The sequence below is a fragment of the Canis lupus genome, chromosome 8, assembly GCF_011100685.1.
Source record: "Canis lupus familiaris isolate Mischka breed German Shepherd chromosome 8, alternate assembly UU_Cfam_GSD_1.0, whole genome shotgun sequence".
Classification (NCBI taxonomy): domain Eukaryota; kingdom Metazoa; phylum Chordata; class Mammalia; order Carnivora; family Canidae; genus Canis; species Canis lupus.
Window position 1 is genome coordinate 34,643,683 of NC_049229.1, and position 13,207 is coordinate 34,656,889.

At 37.0% G+C, this 13,207-nt stretch overlaps 1 long non-coding RNA gene and 1 other non-coding gene across 15 annotated transcripts in view; one reads left to right on the forward strand and one right to left on the reverse strand.

Annotated features, from left to right (window-relative positions):
* LOC102157168 overlaps positions 1-13,207 on the forward strand; it is a 160,338-nt gene that overhangs the window by 142,334 nt on the left and 4,797 nt on the right. For 2 of the 14 annotated variants that reach the window (XR_005363329.1, XR_005363328.1), the window contains exons 9-10: positions 9,845-9,997; positions 10,675-10,813. The exons of 10 other annotated variants lie outside the window; for them this stretch is intronic. This is a non-coding gene — a long non-coding RNA (uncharacterized LOC102157168). 2 more of the 14 variants (XR_005363331.1, XR_005363336.1) reach the window with 2 other exon arrangements.
* The window catches only part of LOC106559164, a 50,915-nt gene that overhangs the window by 12,642 nt on the left and 25,066 nt on the right, over positions 1-13,207 (reverse strand). Inside the window, exon 4 of the transcript XR_005363322.1 lies at positions 9,835-10,012. This is a non-coding gene — a transcript (serine/arginine repetitive matrix protein 1-like). The remainder of the gene's footprint in view (positions 1-9,834; positions 10,013-13,207) is intronic.

The window sequence follows — 13,207 nt, forward strand, 5'->3', positions numbered from 1 at the left end:
ATTTTTATTTTTTATAATCCAAAATAAAATAAGAATTACAAAATTTCACTCATGATCAAAAACATCTTTGTTTTTGTGTCTCTGCCTCTCTCTCTGTGTGTGTGTGTGTGTGTGTGTGTGACTATCATAAATAAATTTAAAAAAAAAAAACATCTTTGTCTTCCTTGATGCCATCATAGCACTTAGACATTTAACTCAATTATGGCTTATTGCAACTTGTAATTGTCTATTTATATGTTTAAATCTTCCCTACTCCAATGTGTGTTCTTTATAAACAGGAGCCGAGTTTTAGTCATGATCAGCACACATCACTTAAGACTTTCACATGGTTAAGAAAGTCTCAAGAAATACTGATTACTAGGTTAGTTGGGTGACTAGTTTTTTTTTATTTTTTTAAATTTATTTATGATAGTCATACAGAGAGAGAGAGAGGCAGAGACACAGGCAGAGGGAGAAGCAGGCTCCATGCACCAAGAGCCCAATGTGGGATTCGATCCCGGGTCTCCAGGATCGTGCCCTGGGCCAAAGGCAGGCGCCAAACCGCTGCGCCACCCAGGGATCCCCTGGTGACTAGTTGATTGAAAAAAATCAACTAGTTCAAAGTTTCCCTCACCCCAGCTATTTTATATTGGGATCAAATTGAATCCTGTTGACCAAGTAGATTGTCCAAGTTGACACAAATAGATTGTGGTAGAACACACATCAATGTTCTGCTTCTTGTCTTTGTCCTTATTATGTAGAATACGGATTCTTCTATGTAAGTTTGAGATATATGCATGCATGCAAAGTAGGGTGGTGTACCTATATTCTTTGGGCTAACTTTTTAAAAAATATGTTGATAGTAAGAATAATTCTTAATATGATGATGTTAATTTGAGGCAGTGATGAGCCACGAACATTGGTAATTTCCCAAAACATATAGCCTAGAGGTTTGTTTGTTCCTTTAAATAATTTATAAACTCGAAAAGCCTTTATAAAAATAATCCTTCCTACCAAATACTTTTTTTTGATATGTTACTGTTGAATTTTAGATATGTACGTCAATATTTAATGTCTGGGGATTTTTATATAGTATATTTATATATCTCCTTATAAAATATATTTATTCTAAAGTGAAAATGGACCTATCTATTGGAAAAGACACTCATTACATGTTGCATAGGATTTATCTTCTATACTGGTATTTTTATTACACATGAATTTTAGGTACCTGTGTGAGCAAGTGCTGACATGCTTTAAAAGGATTTCCTCTGTTCCATTTTCCCATAATTAGTGTACTGTATGGCCTCAACAAAGGAGAAAGTTGGACAGAAAGGAATTATTTTAGATTCTTTCATGGATTGTCAGATGATTGGAGTTTGTAAAATAGTTTTGGCTTCTACCCTAACTCCTATAAATAAATGCTGTATTTCTGGTTATACCTATCTTGTTAATTCTCTGGCTATGAATCTAATAGAATTCCAAGATTTCAATTGACTTACCTAATACATAGTCACCAAACCCAATGGTAGTTAAGGAGATAAATGCAAAATACAGTTCTTCCTTATAAGTCCAGCCCTTTGTATGCATGAAAAGTAACGATAGTAGCAGAATGAAAATGACAAGTCCAGTTACCAAGAAAAAAAAAGTGTGTAAATTTTAATTTTTCTCTTAAAAAAGAAGAAAAATAAGAAAAGAAAGAAGGAAGGAAGAGTGAGAGGGACAAGGAGAGGAGGGGAAGTGAGGGAGGAAGAAAAGAGGAAGGAAGGAGAAAGAAAGGAAGGGAAGAATGAAGCAAAGAAGGAGAAAGGGAGTAGGGAGCAAAGGAAAGGAGGGTGAGAAATGTTAAAAGCAACCCAACATTAGTCAGACAACTATTGAGGACTAAATCACCATTTGCACCTTACAGATCCTTTCCTTGCTTGGTGTATTCTACTGTACTCTGATTCACAGACTTCCTTTGCATCTAGGAGTGTTTCCCAGCTCAGTCAATTGAATCATCTTCCTTGTAAATCTCTGTTACTTATCCTTTAATTCAGTTTTATCTCTTCATGCATTTTGTTGCACTTCACATTGTATTCATGTAAAACAATCCCTTCCTTCCTGCCCTCCCTATGTCTCAGACTATAATATTATTTTGCCTTGTGACTGGCTCCCTCCCTCCTCCAGCTCTGGGTCCCATTGGCTGTGCAAAAAGATAGGATGAGCAATCACTATTTGGACATTAACTTTTTAAAAAAAAAAAAAACAAAAAACTTTTTGAGGTAAAGAAACTGATCATATTTTGTTAAGAGATTTCCCACCACCTCAAATTATAAGCCAAAGTAAATGAATTTTCCAATCTGAAAATTGGATATTTCCATTTACAATTCTGTATCATATTAATTAATTAAATTCTTATGATATAATTCAAATTCATCCAGTAAGTACTTATTGTTTTCTATTAGTATTATGAGAGATACTCAAGATACAAAGTAAAACAAAGACAGTTTGTCCACACAGAGATTATAGTTTTGTGGGAGAAAGGGAGAAGAGACAGATAAGTAAACTAACATTAGAAATAACATGTTTTAGGGATCCCTGGGTGGCGCAGCGGTTTGGCGCCTGCCTTTGACCCAGAGCGTGATCCTGGAGACCCGGGATCAAATCCCATGTCGGGCTCCCGGTGCATGGAGCCTGCTTCTCCCTCTGCCTGTCTCTGCTTCTCTCTCTCTCTCTCTCTCTCTCTCTGTGTGTGACTATCATAAATAAATTTAAAAATTTTAAAAAAAGAAATAACATGTTTTAAACTTTTACTCTTAGAGTACCTCATATAGGACAGACACTGCTAAAGGCTATACATATTTTTTGATTTAGTATTGTAAAGGAATGTCTTGTCAACATTGTCTTAAATTTTAGTGTTTATATAATATGCTTATTGCAATGATCACATTGCATTGTAAGATTTACAGTACTTTCTAAATTTGTTGGAATATGGAGCTGTTGTAATAAAATTCTTCTATGTCTTTTTTCTCTGAACTTTGAAAACAGAGAGTCATTATTCAACTTTAGAATTAATCAGGCCTATATAATGAACCCATAGAAAAGGGCAGAATTAGAGGAAAGTGAAAGAAATAGCAAACTTTTAGTATACATTTTGAGACTGCTAAGGAGCCTTGAGAACAAGAAGAGGTTAATAGTCAAAATTTCACTTTCTGGGGCACTCAGATGGCTTAGCAGTTGAGTGTCTGCCTTTGGCTCAGTTTGTGATCCCAGGGTCCTGGGATCAAGTCCTCCATCAGGCTCCCAGCAGGGAGCCTGCTTCTCCCTCTGCCTATGTCTCTGCCTCTCTCTCTCTCTGTCTCTCATGAATAAATAAATCTTTCTTAAAATTTCTCATTTTCTAAGGTAACTACTGTTAATAGCTCCTTTTATTTAACTTTGTATAATAGTAGCAAACTCAGAGTATGATATGTCACTGATAAAATGGTATTTGGGTCATGCTATTATATGATGCACTTGAGTTACTACATCTGATGAGTTTCTTTAGACATATCTCTAAGCATATAAATAAAGTACATCCTTGGCCTCACATAGGCTCTGGAAGGCAACATCTAAGATACCTTGAGTTTCTGAAACAACCAAATTTTGATACCAGACATAATTACAAGTGTCTGTAACATTCCCCCATTTTCATGGGGAAAAAATGGATAAAATCTGTGCAGGTGCTATATGATCTCCTTGCTTGAAGGGGAAAGAAATTTCTCTGGTTGAATTATTTCACAGGGAATTTTTGGTCCCTAAGGAATGCTCAAAGCTCTTGCCTTTCTTCTATTCATCCCCAAGAAAGAATTGCTAGTAGGAATGGGTCAAGAATAAGAGTATTCACTGACCACTACTGTAGACTAATTAGCCAAATAATCTCCCAGGAGTTTCTTTCTCTGGACTTCCCTTCCTTGGGACTAGGGAAGTAACACCTAGCTAGGACCCACTCTTACTCAGCACTGCTCTGTTTTGAGAAGACCTGGAGCAGCTGGCTTAGAGCAGGGCTGTTTAGACATCAAGCAGACCTTTTAATTATCACTCTCAAGCCAGTGGGTATGAGTCCAGAGAAGAAGGGAAAGGAGCATCCTGCCTCACTTGTCCACTTCAACTAGATTAGTTATGACTTAAAGGGTTGTTGCTAAGGTGCAGCCTGGGTCCCAGGAATACCTGAAACAGACCCTCCTGGCAATAAGAGCGAGCATTTTCCTGTCCTTGTCCTCTCTATCTACCTCTTTCTGGGACACCTATAGCACCAGGAATGGACTATCCACCCACATCATCTCTCTTTCTATCGCATTTTGCCCAACTTAACACAAATAGCCTACCAGTTTTCCCAACAGCTCTTCCAATAATATACTTTTGTAATCTATAGCCTTAAATAATTTCTTGCCCTTACCAGAATTGAGGGAAGGATTATGGGGCAAGAGAGCTCAGAACCTATAATTAGAAGAACTGAATGCAAGATGATAACCTCCTGGAGGAAATCTACATATTAGGTTTTACTGTACTTAGCTCATAAAGTGATTCAGGATATCAAAGAAAGAAAACCATGGTTGTAAATAAATGCATATAAATCTACATACATACTTTAATCATATAGTATTCTACAAGTGTTCTTTGATGTAATACTTCTGTTTTCTGAAGAAGAAAAATAAAGCACTGTAGTTATTTTGGTAGGAATACCCTTTTCTTGATCTAGGAATTCCATAAAAATAGGGCCAGGGGAAGCATACCGAATACATACACACACACATGTACGTACATATATATGCAGATTCCTTTAGTATATATTTAACTTTTTAGTTAGATAATTTTTAGTATATATTTGACAGGAATTTATTAAATGTGTGTATTTTTTCAATGTAAGGTTATGAATCTAAGCACATATAAGAAAACCAAAAAAAAAAAAATTAGTAAAGTTTACCTCTTTCATTCCCATATTCTGAAGATATTTCCTAAGTCTGGAAAATTGTTGTGATATTCCACTATTCACAAATTTCAGGAATGTAATAGAGGATTCTCCAATAAAGCATAGAAGACACAAAATATCTGACCCATAGGATTTATGGGAGCAATTGACCCCCAGCATTATGGTTGATAAAAGACAAATTTATCATCTGCCCAATACTACTCTTCCTTGAAACATGTACTTTTTGATGTTTTGTTTTTAATGTGTTGTTGTGACATATAACTTTTAAAAATATTATCCAGTCATTTTACATCCAGGAATTTCTCCTAATAAAATGATCAGAAAAGTATATAAGAATATCATTAAAGCATTATTTGAGTGAATAATTGGAACTAACATAAATAACTAACATTAGAAGGGATATGCTGAGTAAAATGGCCCAATAAAATACTTAGCAGTTTTTAAGAATTACATTGTGGAGGTATATTCAATGAGATGGGAAATTAATCATATATTGCTGGAAAAAAAAATTTTTTTGTGGATTCTGCCATAACTCTTTATAACACCTATTTATAGGATAACAAAAAGAAAAATGGAGAGATTTGCTATTTGCATATAGTCGAGATTGAGTAAGTCAATCTTGCCCCTGAATCTAATTTTAACCTATACATGTTGATATTTGGGTGCCTCATGTAAAGCACAAGATTTAACAAAATTTGGGGGATCCCTGGGTGGCTCAGCACTTTGGCACCTGCCTTTGGCCCAGGGCGTGATCTTGGAGTCCCGGGATTGAGTCCCACATCAGGTTTCCTGCATGGAGCCTGCTTCTCCCTCTGCCTGTGTCTCTGCCTCTCTCTCTCTCTCTGTCTCTGTCTCTCTCTCTCTCTCTCTCTCTGTCTCTCATGAATAAACAAATAAAATCTCAAAAAAAAAAAAAAGATTTAACAAAATTTCATTTTACAAAATTGTGGATTTGGGGTTGTTTTGTGAAACATGTGCACACACACACACACACACACAGTTGACAATTTTATCCCTACTATGCCCATGGTTCTTAAAATTTCCATTTTTATTTTCAGTGATATAAAAGAATAGAAATGCAGTATAACACACACACATACACACACACACACACACACACACACAGGCGGGGGCGGGGGGGGGGGTAAGAATGCCTTACCAAAGTTTCACAATTTTTTGTAGAGTTCTCACAAAAGCTCCCTTGGTTGCCCATGGTGATATTTTAAACACCCAAGCAATGCTAAAGTCATTTGCAATGTGAGGCTTTCATGCCCATTTAAAGTCATTCTTGAACTCATATAAATTCATGATTTGCCTTAACTCACATTTGTTTAAAAGAATGTGCTTCAAGAATAGAGGCAAAGTAGGCTTATTGACTATTTACAGAACTACAAAGTGAGGACTGCCTCCATTTTTCAGGCCAGCTGGTACTTTGATTCTGTCTCAACAAGATGAAAATATCAGAATATCAAATGATAGAGTTTCCATCTCTAGATAGATAAACCACCTTAAGAGTGGTTTCACCTCTCTTAACTCCCTGTTACACAGAACCAATAAATGCAGTTGGACTGCCTGAAGTTAAAATTATTCATCTATTGTGGCCCAGAACTGGAGTGGCTTAGGAATCAGATGACAAAATTCATGACCACTGTTACAAACAGTCTATGATGGTCCGTACGTGAGTTGTGTCTTTCTACAATGTCAGCTTCATTCAGTCATAAAGCAAGTGTTGATGTAATAGTAAAGCAGGTTCAGGATTCCAAATCCAACGACATTTCACTCCACATTTAACTTAGCTTCCTGTGCATCACACATAGCAAAGCATAATACAAGGTCACAACAAACAAGATACAACAAGGGGTAAGAAATTTTTGAACCAAAAGCAGAGTCAGTGCAGGAGTGAATGGGTGAGATGAGGAATCGGTCCAACCTGGGTCAGCTCTTTGAACAGGCTGCTTATTATGTTCAAGCCCTAGAGGATCTCTGTCATGTCCAGAGATCAGTCAGACAGAGCCGTAGTCGGCAGTTGCCTTTCTGATGCAGTTAGACATGGAAGGGTCAGCGTCTGGAGAGTCTGACAGTTTGCTGCAAAAGTTATCCCTTTTGAAAGCTGCTTAATCAGTCTTGGGCCTTTGCAGGCCTCTTCTAATTCTGCTGGTTTTCAGTCCTGGGTATCAGCAGCCTGTGCTGGTTTCAGCAATAACTAATCTTAGCAGCAGTGCCTTTGGCTGCTTATGGCCCTTTTTGGCATGAGTGATTCCATCTTGCCTCTACGTCCACCAATCACCTGGACTTCTGTGAACACTACCAGGCCACAGGCCAAAGGAGGTGATCATTCAGACCCCTGTTGTTATTATCCTCAGGGCTGAAACCATGGGTCATGATGACTTCCAATCCCAACAGTTGGACCTCATGTGGGCCCCTAAAAGTCCAAGATTCTCTCAATTGTTTTATTGAAATATAATAAGCAAGTGAGAATGGTTTTTAAACAGATATTGTTCAACAGAATTTGCAGGCATCACATTCTCCATACGTGTGAATATGTATCCTATTTTTAGTGAAGGAAATATATCTGAGCATGCCAAACTGAGAATAACAGTCACAACCTATTAACCATCTTTGTCTCAAGAGAAGAAAATTTCCACAGCAGTGCCAGAGGCCTCTGGCAGTCTAAACTGGTATTTCCCAGGAATCTCCTGAGGGTCTTTGGTAATGGCTCTCTTAAGTTACGTTGATTCTTTTTCTAAAACCCAATCACTCTTAGTTGAAATTAAAATATCATAGAATTGTCTAAAATTCAGCAGAAACCTATGGTAACTTTTTGTATTAAAATCACAAAATTCTCTAGCCAAGTTCTAGCTGAATTCCAGAGAAACTTGTAGACATCTTAGTTCTATCAGGAGTTCCGGAAAGTCTGACCAGTCCTTGCTTTGTTACTTATCTCACTAGTATGTTGGAAGACTAAATGGAAATTCCATTGCCAAGACCACCCACTAAAGAGAAAAGGCACATCGAATCTGTTGTGGAAGACAAAAATGATCTAAAAGCACAAATAAAGGGAAAACTGCATGTATTGGTGAAATGTCATCTTAAAAATAAAAGCAGGTTCTGAATTTGCAGGTTGAAGGGGTTGTGACTTATGTAGACAAAGTTCCATGCTATAATAATTTAAATACTTGGCATTCTAATTTAAAAAATAAAACTAAATTAAACTAAAAATAGTCTTTCTCTGATTAACCTATTTCACTTCGCAAATGACCTATTTTATTTCACTTCACTCTAGTTCCACACCCATTGTTGATGGCTGAGTAATATTCCATTGTGTATATATATATATATATATGCATATATATTATGTATCAATATATATATTACGTCTTTTTTACCCATTCATCTGTCAATGGACATCTGAGCTCTTTTCATAGTTGGCTATTGTGGACATTGCTGCTATAAACATTGGGGTGCTGGTGCCCCTTCAGATCACTACATTTGTATCTTTGGGGTAAATACTCAGTTGTGCAATTGCTGGATTGTAGGATAGCTCTATTTTTAACTTTCTGGAGAACCTCCATACTGTTTTCCAGAGTGGCTGTATCAGCTTACATTCCCACCAATTGTTCCTATTTTTAATCATATTCTAATTTCTAATTGGATGCTGGCCATTGTATATGAAAATTTGTAAAGACTCTGGATGTTGTTTTCTTCCTTAAAAAAAGAGGGCTTGGGGTTTTAGTTGGCAGTCAGATGGAATACCAGCAGATCACTTTAATCCTGGTGAGAGTTAATTTTATCCTTTGTTAGAGCTTGCTGTATTTTCAGTTTTACTTCTAGGATGCGGTGTTTCTGGGATCTCAACAGAGAACTCAGGGTATTTACAAATCCCCTCTAACCTGGTGAGGCTTGAACTCTAATTTCCATCTCCTCAGCAACTGATGGCTGCTAAAGTCTCTACTCTTTAGAATCACAGATGCTGCTTTCATTTGTTTTTCTGAGGTCTCACTCTACACGTGGATGACTAAGGAGTCAGACAACAGCCCGAGAGGAATTCATGGCAGATTTGGCATTTATGGGTTCTCACTTTGAGGATTCCTCCTCTCTGGGATTTTCTTTTCAAATTGCAACCAGTGTTAGAACTCCACGTTCTGACTTGTTACTCCAACTTCGTAAAGCTTCAGCTTTATGCTAGGACTTCAGTGCTTCTCACCAAGTTAACTGGAAAGTCACTCACAGACCAAAAGATGAGGAAATGTGGAACTTGGCTCACGTGCTTGCTTTAAATGGTCCTTCCCTATATGGATCCTACCTTCTTTGCTTATACTCCTGTGTGTTTTCAGTTGTTTTGTTTTTTGTTTGTTTGTTTTGCCTTATAATTGTTGTCAATGGAAGTGTTAGTCCAATGCTAGTTACCTCTTCCCTGACTCTCAGTATCTTTCAGAGTTCCTATGCCCTTGCTGCATCTGCTCTGTAATTATTCCTCTTGCCTGTACCTATCTTATCCCTTTGCCTTCTCTTACTGTTTCCCATCACTGGAAGGGCTTATCTCTTTTCCCTCTCTCTTCAGATGACACTAAACTATTGCTATTATTTATGCAAGTTTAGGTAAAACACACAGGAAGACATTCTGTAAAATCTTCTATCTATAGTTGTCTTTTTTAAAAAAAGATTTTATTTATTCATGAGAGACATAGAGAGAGAGAGAGAGGCAGAGACCTAGGCAGAGGGAGAAGCAGGCTCCATGCAGGGAGCCCAATGTGGAGACTTAATCCCAGGACCCCAGGATTATGCCCCAAGCCGAAGGCAGGCACTTAACTGCTGAGCCACCGAGCCATCCCTATCTATAGCTGTCTTTCACCCAACTGGCAAATTTATAACTCTCAAAACAAAATCTCTTTATCTCTTACCTGCAAAAAGATTTCAAGTTCTTCTGGAGTTATGTCGGCATGTACTCATTAAAGCTTCTCTGGCCTCTGAAAAAGCAATCTTTCAACTCCTCCTGAATGTCTGTTTCCAAAGCTTGAAATATCTTCACTCCCATCAAGTGGTAGCCCACAAAAGCAATCAATTGTACGTATCTATAGACTGGAAAGCAACCATCCCTGTTAGATAAGTAAAGAAACGTGGAACAAGAGGCATAGGAGGCTAGATGGCTTGTCTCCTCCCCAAAACTAAAAACAAATAAGAAAGGTCTCTTCCCCATAAACAAACAAACAAACAAAAATCTTATATTTAAACAAATACACAGAAGTAAACAATCCCAAAATATTCACACAAGACAAAATGAAATTTGAACTCCAATTATATCCTGACAAAAAGTATCCCAGTCTGTGAAAATATAGGAGTGGTGGAATTTGTTTCTGGGGAATGTCAGTCAACTTAAGAGTAGAAGAGGGAACTTTGTTCAAATACCACTGTTTAATCACTCATATGCTGCATTTAAAGGCAGATGAATCCAGGATAGCTTATTTTTGGTAAATATTTCTATAAGTTCAAAAATATGCGTTATTAGTTTGCCCAATCCAGATGAATTTGGATGGATTTTCTACCCTGAGGTCTTTTTCTAATCCTCATTTCTTATTCTTCTCCATGCTGCTCAGCATGAAGGAATAAAAACTATCTATTGAGTAGAAAAACAGCCATTATCTTGATGAGACCTGATTCTAATATGAGACCTAACAATAGAGCCAAATGATTGTCCTGATTCTCAGAGGAATTCTTCAGAGATAGCCTTGATTTTTATGCAGCTATTCCCATCAGATCAAACCAACTGCTTCCATCAGAAACTGAATGAGATTTTTAAAAAATGAAAAGAAATTGAATCAGATCTCTATACTACAAGCCCTTGGCACTGTGGAATAACTTTCTCATTATTTGATTTACAAGGTAAGAAAAATGTATTTTGGAAGTACCATAGAATAATTAGAAACATTTTCTCAAATATATATATATATATATATTCAAATCAATATACCAGTTGGAATATATACTTTGAAATACCAAATGCACTAATATAGAAATGATAGATACTCTTCAAAAGACCATAAGTTTAATCTCCCTATTTGCAGATATTTCAACTTACATTAAAATAATAAAAGTGGTAACATGTTTTTCTAGGTTCATGGTATATTATTTGCTAGTCTATGTCCAAAGAATAGTATTAGACTTCAAGAAGAAAAGAGACTCAAGTAAAATAGGATTTATCAGATCCAATTTTATTTTTATTGTACTCTATGAATAAGGAAAAAAGAAAAAATTCTTAGATTCATTGTAAGAGTATAAAAAAGGAACATGCACCCAGTGATTTGTCAAGAAACATTATGCTATTAGGAGAAAATAACCTGCTGGGAAGTCTTTACCCAAGACTAGACTGTAACTTACCAGGATAAGCTTCCACTCAAATAGAACATCTCTAAGCAGTCCTAGCTTTAAATAGATTCTTTTTCCTTATCTGCATGTTTCATGGTGTGCTTAGGCAATACTCCTTCAGCATCTGAGTGGTAATGTAGAACCCTTCTATGTGATCTCATATCAACACCACGATTATTTCCATGGGAATAGCTAATTCTACAGATGGTCCCCCTACCCTTGGTTACAATGGATTAATTTCCCATGGCTCCTGTAACAAATTACCACAGTCTTAAGGGCTTAGAACACAAGTTTATGGTTATAATTCTGGAGGTCATAAATTCAAAATGGGTCTCACTGAGCTAAAGTGAAGGTGTCAGCAGGGCTATATTCTTTCTGGAGGCATTAAGGAGTTATCCATTTTCATGTATTCTCCAATTTATAGAGACTGTCTGCATTCCTTGGCTTGCGCCTCTTCATCTTCAATGTCAGCAGTGTCCATATTCAAATTTCCCTGACTCTGCCTCTCCTGCCTCCCTTTTTTACTTAAAATGACCCTTGTGAATATATTGTGCCCACTCTGATAATCCAGAGTAATCTCCCCACCTCAAGGTCAGTTTTTGGCAACCTTAATTCCTCCCTTGCCAAATAAAATAATATACATATTAAACAAAATAATACAATTAAAAATCTTGGCTCAACTTAAGGGCTCAATAAAATGTAACTATTTTTAGTACCATGTAAATGACTAACATAGAGACCAAATGTATGGCAGATGGCCACTAAATTCAAACGAAAACTATTAAGAAGTGCTAAGTGTTATAAATCATGGTAATTATTATGTTTGATATGGGTCCTGCATCACACTCATTTTAGTATTTCTCACAATTTTATAGTATATGTAGGTATGCAATATATGTCTGCTATATGGATTAGTCAGAATTCATTTGGTTAAAAGTAATATAAATTTCCTTAAACAAAATTTTCTTAGAGAAAAATGAGAAATTTATTAGCCCACATACCTGAAAAATGTAGCCATGGATGACCTCTGGAGCAGACATTATTGGTACTTGCCCAAGTACCTACCTCTCTGTAGTAAAAGTCTTATCTGATTTTGGGACCAGGACCAGTCATTACAAAGGACAAGGCGGAAGTGTCAAAGGGCTAATATCTCTGAAAGCAGCCACAAAATAAATACCTGAGGAACTAGTGAAAAACTCCACCTTCCTAACCCCTCAGAGAGGACTCTGACAAATGTCCAATACTGCCTCCAAAACAAAGATCCTCAGTGGGATTGAGCCCCAGTTGGCCACAATATTAACATACTAGAAAATGCATCCTTTATGGTCTTCTTTCACTTCTCAGTCTCTTTTCCTCACCCCCTTACCAGCATTTCCTCATTCACCTCCCAAATAAATTGCTTGTTCTCAACTTGATAGCATTGCCCCGACATCTGGACAGCAACTGTAACCTCCCCCCGCCCCAGGTATTGCCTTTAGCTGGTACCTAATCAGGTCTTAGTAAGGCATTCTACCAAGTAAGGGTCAGAGTGATGAGGAATGAACTCTGAGGTTCTTGTAGATTCAGAATTGGAGGAGTGCAAGGATTTAGGATATCAACAAATGATGGAATTCATCCTAATGATTTCTAGGTTTTCTAATCTTCTTATTCTTTCCAATTTTAGAGGAAGTCAGTAAACAATTTAATTGTAATGTCCTTCTTGAGACCAGTCTGTTGGGAATCATGGGAGTCACATGAAGAACATTAAAGAGGTGGGAGGGGAGGTCTTCTCCAAGAAGCTGACAAGTAGTTTATCTTCCTTGAAGCATGTTGAATTCTATAGCCAGGGCCATCACATACAGCCTGAAAGGTGTGCATGACCCAACTCCAAGGGCAGCATTTTCAGAGGCTAGCATAAATTGCAACCCTGAA